A 9,465-nucleotide genomic window follows, 5' to 3' on the forward strand; every position below is an offset into this window, starting at 1 on the left:
TTGGGTCCAGGATATTGAACTGTGAAATACAGGTTCTCTACCAATGGGAAAAGGCAAGCAACACTCTTTTGAGCAGGAACTCCCCAGATATAAACAAAACTCCTTGCCTCCACCACGAGTCTAGTACTGGGTTACAGGCAACAACAATTTACTGCTGGATAAAGGCAAGACTGTGGAGAAATACCCTTCTCTCTGGCACCAACTTCATGATTTTGCTAAAAGCAAAAAAAGAAGAGCAGGAATACTGAGAAAAAGCTCCTAGTACCATACGTTGCTCACTAAATACAAGGTCATGCAGCCCTTTGACACCTGTAAGACACTGAAGTTGACTGTAATAACATCAAAGGACAAATTCCACTCAACTATCTAAACTGATTTAAGCTTCTATGCTAACAATCTCACAGAAGAAAGGTCTGCAAAATTAGCTTGCAGCTATAATTCTTATATGTCTCAGTGTCTACTGTTATTTCAAACATGATTATTAAATATCACCAGGTATACAAAAAAGCCATAATACTAACAGTTATAATAACAATAATAGCAAAAAACAATAAAATAGGAAAAAACCCACTGTAAAAATATAAAGAAATCAACAGAATCAAACTAAGAAGAGATAATGCAGATACTGAAACTATGGGTTTTTAGACCCATATGCAATGAAAAACTGGAAATGTAAATGCATAAAAAGTAATAAAAAACTGGAAATAAAATGCATTTATTTAAATAAAATAAATAAAATGTAAGTGCATTTAAATTTAAATAAAAACTACCACTTGCATTGTTATAAAAATATGAAATGTTTAAGGATAAATCTGACAAAATATGCAAGTTGTTTACAATGAAAATGACAATACATTGATGAGAGCAATTCAAGAAGAGCTAACAATGAAGGGATAGAGTGTGTTCATGTCTCCAAGGACTCAATATTGCTATCATGTCATTTTTTTTCCTAAATCGGTATATAGAGTCAATTCAATCCCTATCTTACTAGGAGACTTTTAAACATAGACATTGGCAAGCTAATTCTAAAATTCATATACAAGTGTGAAGGACCTGAAATTGTCATAGCAACTTTGAAAAAGCAAGCTCACATGATCATAATTTAATTCTTATTTTAAATCTATAATAATCACAGCATATTGGCATAAAGATAGACATATTGATCAATGGACAAGAAAAGAGAACCCATGTGTAAAAACATGTAGATGGTAACTTGATTTTCAACAAAAATGCTAAGGTATTTTGATGGAGAAGGGATATTGCTTTTAAAAAATCGCGTTTTAAACTGATAAGAACAGATACTACACTTGATCTTAGCCAAAAGGCCGAGAAGCAATTGGATACTCTTCTGCAAAAAACTAAACAAATAAGAACCACCTTTATCCTTACCTCCCACTACACATAGAAGTGTTGACTCAAAGTGATCATAGTACTAAATATGAGACAAAATTATAAAAATTCTCAAAGAGAAAACTTTTGTGACCTTGAAGTATGCATAAATTTCATATACAGAACACAAAAATACAAACCACTAAAATAAGTTTGATACATTGGTTTTAATTAGAATTAAAAACTCCTGTTCTTGGGATGCCTAGGTGGCTCAGTGGGTTAAAGCCTCTGCCTTTGCTCAGGTCATGATCCCAGGGTCCTGGGATCAAGCCCTGCATCGGGCTCTCTGCTTGGCAGGGAGCCTGCTTCCTCTTCTCTCTCTCTCTGCTTGCCTCTCTCCCTACTTGTGATCTCTATCTGTCAAATAAATAAATAAAATCTTAAAAAAAAAAAAAACCTCCTGTTCTTTGAAAAACTCTGTTAAAAAACTGGAAAAGTAAGTTATAATTGGGGAAAATATTTATAAATATGTGTCTTTTTTTTAGGTTTTATTAATTATTTGACAGAGAGAGAGATCACGAGTAGACAGAGAGGCAGGCAGAGAGAAAGGGGGAAGCAGGCTCCCCGCCGAGCAGAGAGCCCGATGCGGGGCTTGGTCCCAGGACCCTGAGATTCTGACCTGAGCTGAAGGCAGAGGCCTTTACACACTGAGCCACCCAGGTGCCCAAAAATGTGTCTTATAAAACATTTTAATAAGAATATATTAAAGAACTCTTGCAATAAAAATGGGTCAAACATTTGAACAGCCACTTTACCAAAGAGATACCTAGAGCAAATAAGTGCATAAAAACATGTTCAGCATCATTAGTTATTAGGGAAGAGCAAGTTAAAACTACAATGCAGTACTACTGCAATGACTCGGATGGCTGTAATAAAAAATACAACACTATCAAGTCCTGGCAGAATGTAGACAAACTTGAACTAGCAAATATTGCTGGGAGACTGCACCATGGTACAGTTATTTTACAGAAGAGTTTGATGGTTTCATAGAAAGTTAATCTTTACTTTCCATACATCCCAGGAATCCATGCATACATCTTTACCCAAGAGAATTAAAACATATATCTACTCAAAGACCTGTGTACTAATACTAAAATTTTATTGATAATAGCTTCAAATCAATTGTGATGCAGATAATCATTAAATATGACTAAGCAATAAAAAAATACATGGAACGACATGGATGAATTATAAGGGCATTATACAAAATGCAAGAATTCAGACATAAAAAGTTGGAACATCATTTGATTCCATATATATGACTGTATGGAAAAGGCAAAATTCTAGGATGAAAAATCTGAAGTGGGTAGTTGCTATCACTTGGGATATCAGGAAGGATATTGACTACAAAAGTGTATGAAGGAAAATTTTGAGGTGATGTAGCTGTTCTATATGTTGAGTATGGTGGTAGTTACATGAACATACACATTTTTCAAGATCATTAAATGGTGCATTTTAAAAGACTGAATTTTATTTTATTTCAATCATATCTTAATATTCGTAACTAAAACCCATACACATATAATCTTAATCTCCCTAGAGTGTATTTTTAGCCAAAGAAAGACCATCTATATACTTGGATTACTACTAAGTACTTGAACACATCGCCATAATAAATCTCATGACTAGGTTTTGTCATTTGCAGAGAAAACTAGTATTTGTATTCTCACTCAGATTGGAAAGCTTTCAGTTAACTCTGATTCTTCTCGTGTCTTTATATGCAACAAATTAACAATTCTTTTTTTTTTTAATTTTATTTATTTGACAGAGAGAGAGAGAGACACACACACACAGTGAGAGACAGAATACAAACGGGGGTACTGGGAGAAGGAGAAGCAGGCTTCCCGCAGAGCAAGGAGCCGGATGTGGGGCTCAATCCCAGGACCCTGGGATCATGACCCAAGCCGAAGGCAGACACTTAATGTCTGAGCCACCCAGGCGCCCCAAATTAACAATTCTTTTTTTTTTTTAAAGATTTTTTTTTTTTAATTTATTTATTTGACAGACAGAGATCAGCAGGCAGAGAGAGAGGAGGAAGCAGGCTCTCCACTGAGCAGAGCGCTGATGCTTGGCTCAATCCTAGAACCCTGGGATCATGAACTGAGCTGAAGGCAAAGGCTTTAACCCGCTGAGCCACCTAGGCACCCCCAAATTAACAATTCTTAAGCTTGCTTCTCCTATGGCTCTTGCATCCATTTCCACTTTTCACTCCTTTTTGCTACATCTTGGTCTTAGACATCTTTGAATTTTCTCTTTCTTGTCAAAATTCCTTCTTAACTCATAACTGAGCCTCTACCTCTCTCTCCCCATTCCAATCACACATTTTTGTCAGTTTATTTTCATGTAGGCATTATAGGTAATGTATTTGCTCTGCTATTTATTAGATATTTCATCTTAAGAAATTTAATTTCTATAGGTTTTTAAATTCATAAAATGCATTCATCCATTTAGTGAAAACTATTCATTAAACCCCTACTGATTGCCAGTCACGGTTCTAAGTTCTTCTGTGATGGTGCTAAATCTCCGCTTTTGCAGTTTACTTTCTAGTGGAGGAAGGCAAATTTAAAACAAGTAAAAATAAAGTAAGTACAATAATATTAATCTTAGATGCTTGTATGTTCTCTGAAGACAATAAATTAGGGTATGATGATACACTTTGACTAAGAAGTTTGAGAGATGAGAGTCTATGTGATTACTTTAGAGTCAGTACTCAGGGATAGCCTCCATATTTTAGGTTGGATCCAAATAATACTTAAGTGCAAGTCATAAGATGATCTGAGGAAAATCATTCAAGGAGGAAGAACAGTCAATACAAATGTCTTGAGGTAGGAAGATGTTTGGGCATGTTTGATTAGAAGAAAGAAGCTCCGTGTGGCCAGAAAACAGTGAGCAGAGAAGGAAAGATGAAATGAATTGAGAGACCTAGACAAGGATCAGATCACCCATGGCTTTATGAAACACCATATTTGAAAGTTCTACATGCAATAGAAAACAAATGAAGGTACTTCAGCAAGGCAGTTAAATAACTGATTTATAGTTATAAAAATAAACCTGATGGTAGAAAATAAATTAAAAGAAATAAGAGGAAAGCAGAAATAATGAGTAAGACACTATTACTGTCTACATGGAAAATAATAGTAGCTTGGTTAGAATGGTACTGGTGGATGCGTTGAGAACTGAATAGATTTAACTACTTCTTGAAGTTGATTCATCAGAACTCATTGATGTATTGTACATGAGTAAAGGAAAGAACAGGAAATTATGCATTATTTCTAGGTTATCGGCCTAAGTAGCTGGGGAGATGATGACATAATTAACTTAATTGAAAAAGACTCATGAAGAGTATGTTTCAGGGGAAATTCGAGTGTTCAATTCTGAACACATTAATATTGAGGGGCCTATGAAATACTCAGGTGAATTCTTGAGGAGGAGAATATGCTAAGTAGGAAGAATCCTTTCCTTTATACAGAATTCTGGTGCTTAAGAGAGTGGCCAGGCCTGGTGACTTAAGTTTAGAGTCATCAGAAAATGTATGTTATTAGGAACAATGGGTATGGGAGAGATTGCATACACAAAGAACATGGATGGAATAGGATACATAATTGAGTCCTGGGGCATCCAAAATGTAGATCTTGGGAAGGCCAGCCAGCAAAGAGGACTGGAATAATAGCCAGGGAGATGAATACAACTGTAGGTGTCGTGCTTCAGGTGCCAGAAGAAGAGTTTTTTTTTTTTTTTCTCTTTTTTTTTTCTTTTTTTTTTTCCCTTTTTATTAATTTTTTCAGCGTAACAGTATTCATTCTTTTTGCACAACACCCAGTGCTCCATGCAAAACGTGCCCTCCCCATCACCCACCACCTAAATTATCCTAGAAGATCTATCAGTTAAAATTAATCCACTAGAATTTTAAAGAATGTTTTCTTGTATATGTGATCCTCAGGATGATTTAAACTTCCATTTTGGATTTTCATAGTACTATTGAAATTTAAATTATAACTAGAGAAATTATACATCTTCTACTGAACTTACCTTTGTCATTGTCACCAAAAACATCCAATTCAATTCCATGTTCTATTCCTCATCTCAGTTATTCTGGTGGAGAAGCAATCAACTCTTTCGATTATGGCCACCAGAATAACTGAGATGAGGAATAGAACATGGAATTGAATTGGATGTTTTCGGTGACAATGACAAAGGTAAGTTCAGTAGAAGATGTATAATTTCTCTAGTTATAATTTAAATTTCAATAGTACTATGAAAATCCAAAATGGAAGTTTAAATCATCCTGAGGATCACATATACAAGAAAACATTCTTTAAAATTCTAGTGGATTAATTTTAACTGATAGATCTTCTAGGATAATTTTAAATAATAGTGAATATGGGAAAGAGTTTTGGTATATTATTGTTGGGAGTCTTCTCTATCTGAATGGGAATCAAGACCAGAAGATAAGTTCAGCAAGAAGCCAAAGTAAGAAAGCAAAGAGCGGCACTGCCATTATAGGCAAGTTCAATGAATAAGTCTTGGATTTGCTGATATGTCAAGGCAGAAATTACATTACTGTAAATCTATAACTTATTTTTGCAATTAGGACAATATCCTACACAATCATCATATAATACTGCATTCCTTGTACTGGTTAATGGAGAAAATTGGAGATAGTGAAAAAGACACTTGGAATCCCCAAATGTTGAGAGTGTGCTTAGGAGTTCTCTACATACATAGGTATATTCCATGTTGAAGTTGATGAAACATCTAGTTGAAAGTTTTTATTAAAGGAATTCATGTGCCAGGTTAGAACTTAGTAATTAAAAGGGTGTTGAAAGAAGTTTCAGTTCAGACCTCATTTATTTCTGTTTGCTCTGCACTAGCTTTGCAGTGACATTTATGTAATCTTTACTTGTATGCAAATTTATGTTAATGACACCACTGGTGCTTGGAATCTAAATTGACATGGAGTGAAAGCAAAGTACTGTAATCAAAGCTTTGTGATTATTGGCCTTTCTGAAAGGAACTCTTAAATATCAATGGAATTCCAATGTGTCTGATCTGTGTGGATTGAGTATTTTGAGGTTTCATTATAGTAGTCCCCCCTTGTCCATATGAAGGTATAGAAAAAGTATATATTTTTTCTATACATATATATATATACACATACACACACACACACACACACACATACCTACATACATACATACCTATGATAAGTTTTAGTTTAGAAATTAAGAAATTAAGCATAATAAGTATAGAAATTAAGCATAGTAAGCATAGTAAGAGATCAGCAAAAATAACAAATAACTAATAATAAAACAACAATTATGACAATATACTGTAATAAAGTTATGTGAACATATTCTCACTCTCAAAATATCTTATTGTGTTGTATTTACCCTTGTTCTTTTTGTGATGATGTGAGATGATAAAATGTCTATGTGATGAGATGAAGTGATATGCATTGTGACCTAACATTAGGCTACAATCGACTTTCTGATGAAACTCAGAAAAAGACTCATCTGTTTCCAGACTGGTTGACCATGGGTAGCTGAAACCACAGAAACTGAAACCAGGAATAGAGGGACAATACATACTCTTTGGCTAGTATCAACTTTGAAATAGATGTGAGAGTAGGAGAGTTTCTCCACAAATACACTTTAGAGATAATAACGAATAGACAGTCTATTCCTGATATTGTTGTCTTCAAAATATTTCTAGTATTTTCTTCTTAGATCGTTAGAAAGTATTATGATAATTTGATTTTTTACCAATAATAAATGAACTTTTGAATTTGAATAGCCTTTTGAATTTGAATTTAAAAGTACATTTGATAGAATGTACTTTAAGCTCCAAATGAGAATAAATTTCAGTATATTTATTTTATGGAAATGACAATATTCTTTGTAGTTTATATAATTAAATTGATAACTCCTTTAGAGACGAATCCTTTTGAGACAAATCTTTTTGGGAAATAGGTAGGATTTTTAAAAAAGATATCAACTTAGAGGCTGCCTGAGTACAGAAGAATAGTTGATTCTAAACTGATTGGATCCCTAAGTAAGTAACGTGTTTTGTGCCTCACACATTTGTTTTCTTTGTGAATTCCTTTCCTAGTGTGTGTGTGTGTGTGTGTGTGTGTGTGTGTATGTAATCAAACATCATAGCCACTATCTTATATACTTCATTTCATTTTTATATTATACTGTAGTAGATGCATTGTTATTTCTCATAGTGCTAAGTTTTGACCATATATTTTTTAAACTGCCTACATAATTAGATTGCTTGAATTTCCAACATGGTGAGCACATGCCTATTTCCCTTTCTGTGTGTAACAGACTTCTTTTTCTTTAATTCCTAGGTCACATGCATCATTGCTCAGCTGAAAAATGGATATTCAATCATTTATATTCACTTATTCTGTTTTTCTAACATAATTCCCAAATGGGTGAATGTTTATACATGTCTTTTGTGTTCGAAAAGCCAATTGTTGGTAGAATCCTCTTTTGCTATACTTGTTATCATCAACAATCACTTATATGTAGACTATTGATTGTAGCAATAAATTCCAGTGAAAAACTAATGTGTTCTACTGATAATTCTGTTGAATGTGGATAAGCAAATGCCGAATTAATATATATTTGTATAGAATTGTCCTAATGCTCTATGTAGTACCTTTACCATGGTTATGCATTTTGAAACTACACACACAGCACACACAAACTAAAGCTAAAATAAAAATACATACAAAGAACAACATCAAATCTCTGATGTACAATAATACTTACACTGAACTAACTTTTCCATCAAAACTAATTATCTATTTTGAACAAAATATATGTAAAACACACATATACACACATACAGGTCCTTAGAGACACTGGAGAGGGACCAAAATTAGGCAGAAATGGTTGGGAATTCACTCACTGAGAGGAAGAAAGAATATTGGGTAAAAGCTGATACGAGCTGGCTGAGTCTTAGGACACGAGAGGGACACTGCAAGACCAGGAAAGGGGATCTGTGGCTTCATGCAGGATGGAAATCAAACACAAACTGAGAGGAACTGAAAGCAGAGTTTATTAAAGATATATAGAGAGTGTAGATATGAATAGAGCATCTGGGAGAAAGGGAAGAAGAGTAGGGCCCCAGGTTTTTACTGAGGATTGTAGTCCTGTAACATGTCTTCTCCGTAACCGAGGAACAAAGACGAGTGTTTAAGTGTTCTTCACAAATCACTTATGCCCTGTAGCCAAGGGTCTTGGTGAGCTAGTGGTCTTGGAAAACGCTCATGATGAACCCATCCTGTCCTCCTTAGATGTTATCTATTGTGCTGGATGACTCCGAAGAATTCATTTAGTTCTTGAACTTCCACAAAAAGAACATTCATTATCTGCACCATGAGACATGTGTGAAGTGGGGATGTAGGCCTGGTAAGTATAGAGACAGTAAAAAGGCAGGTTTTCATGAGGCCTTTTCAGTTTTCCCTGTCTCAAAGTCACATCAATATGACATGTAGTGAACAGAGCTCAAACATATAGCTATAGTTTTATGACCTAAGAATTCAGTGGTTGGAGCATGGGATTGAAAAGCAGCTGGAAAACTGGTAGGCAATATCATAAAAATGAGAGAGCTTCATAAAGAGTAACTCTCAGATCCATGTATAACAACCCTCAAATCTTTTGCAGCCCTTAATCTAACAATGGGACAGACTACAAGTAGTCCAAGGATAAAACAACAGTTGAGTAGATGAAAGAAAGAAATTTTAGTTGCTGCTTCCTGTAGGGAAAAGAGAATTAGGTATCTGAGTTAAAGAGACCCTAGAGCAAAGGGAATAGCTAATATAGACCCTGACTTAGAAAGCATTAAACCAAGGTATCACAAGATCAAGATGATTCATTGGTATTATAATTGGCTGATAGGACAAAAGTCAATAATCATTAGACTAAGATACAGGAACCCATACTCACTGGAAGATATAATTCACAATTATGTACGGAGCAGAATTTGCCACCAGGAAATGTCTCTTTGGCATAAAGATTATTTTAGGCCGATTATTTTTTAAGAAATTGCAAACACAGGAGAATC

General features: G+C 34.6%; 1 pseudogene; it reads right to left on the minus strand.

The window, feature by feature from the left end:
• Nucleotides 1-1,203: 1,203 nt before the first annotated feature.
• Nucleotides 1,204-1,337, minus strand: LOC123951305 (annotated as a pseudogene).
• Between the last annotated feature and the right edge of the window lie 8,128 nt (nt 1,338-9,465).

This window comes from Meles meles, chromosome 9 (genome assembly GCF_922984935.1).
Source record: "Meles meles chromosome 9, mMelMel3.1 paternal haplotype, whole genome shotgun sequence".
Taxonomy (NCBI): Eukaryota; Metazoa; Chordata; class Mammalia; order Carnivora; family Mustelidae; genus Meles; species Meles meles.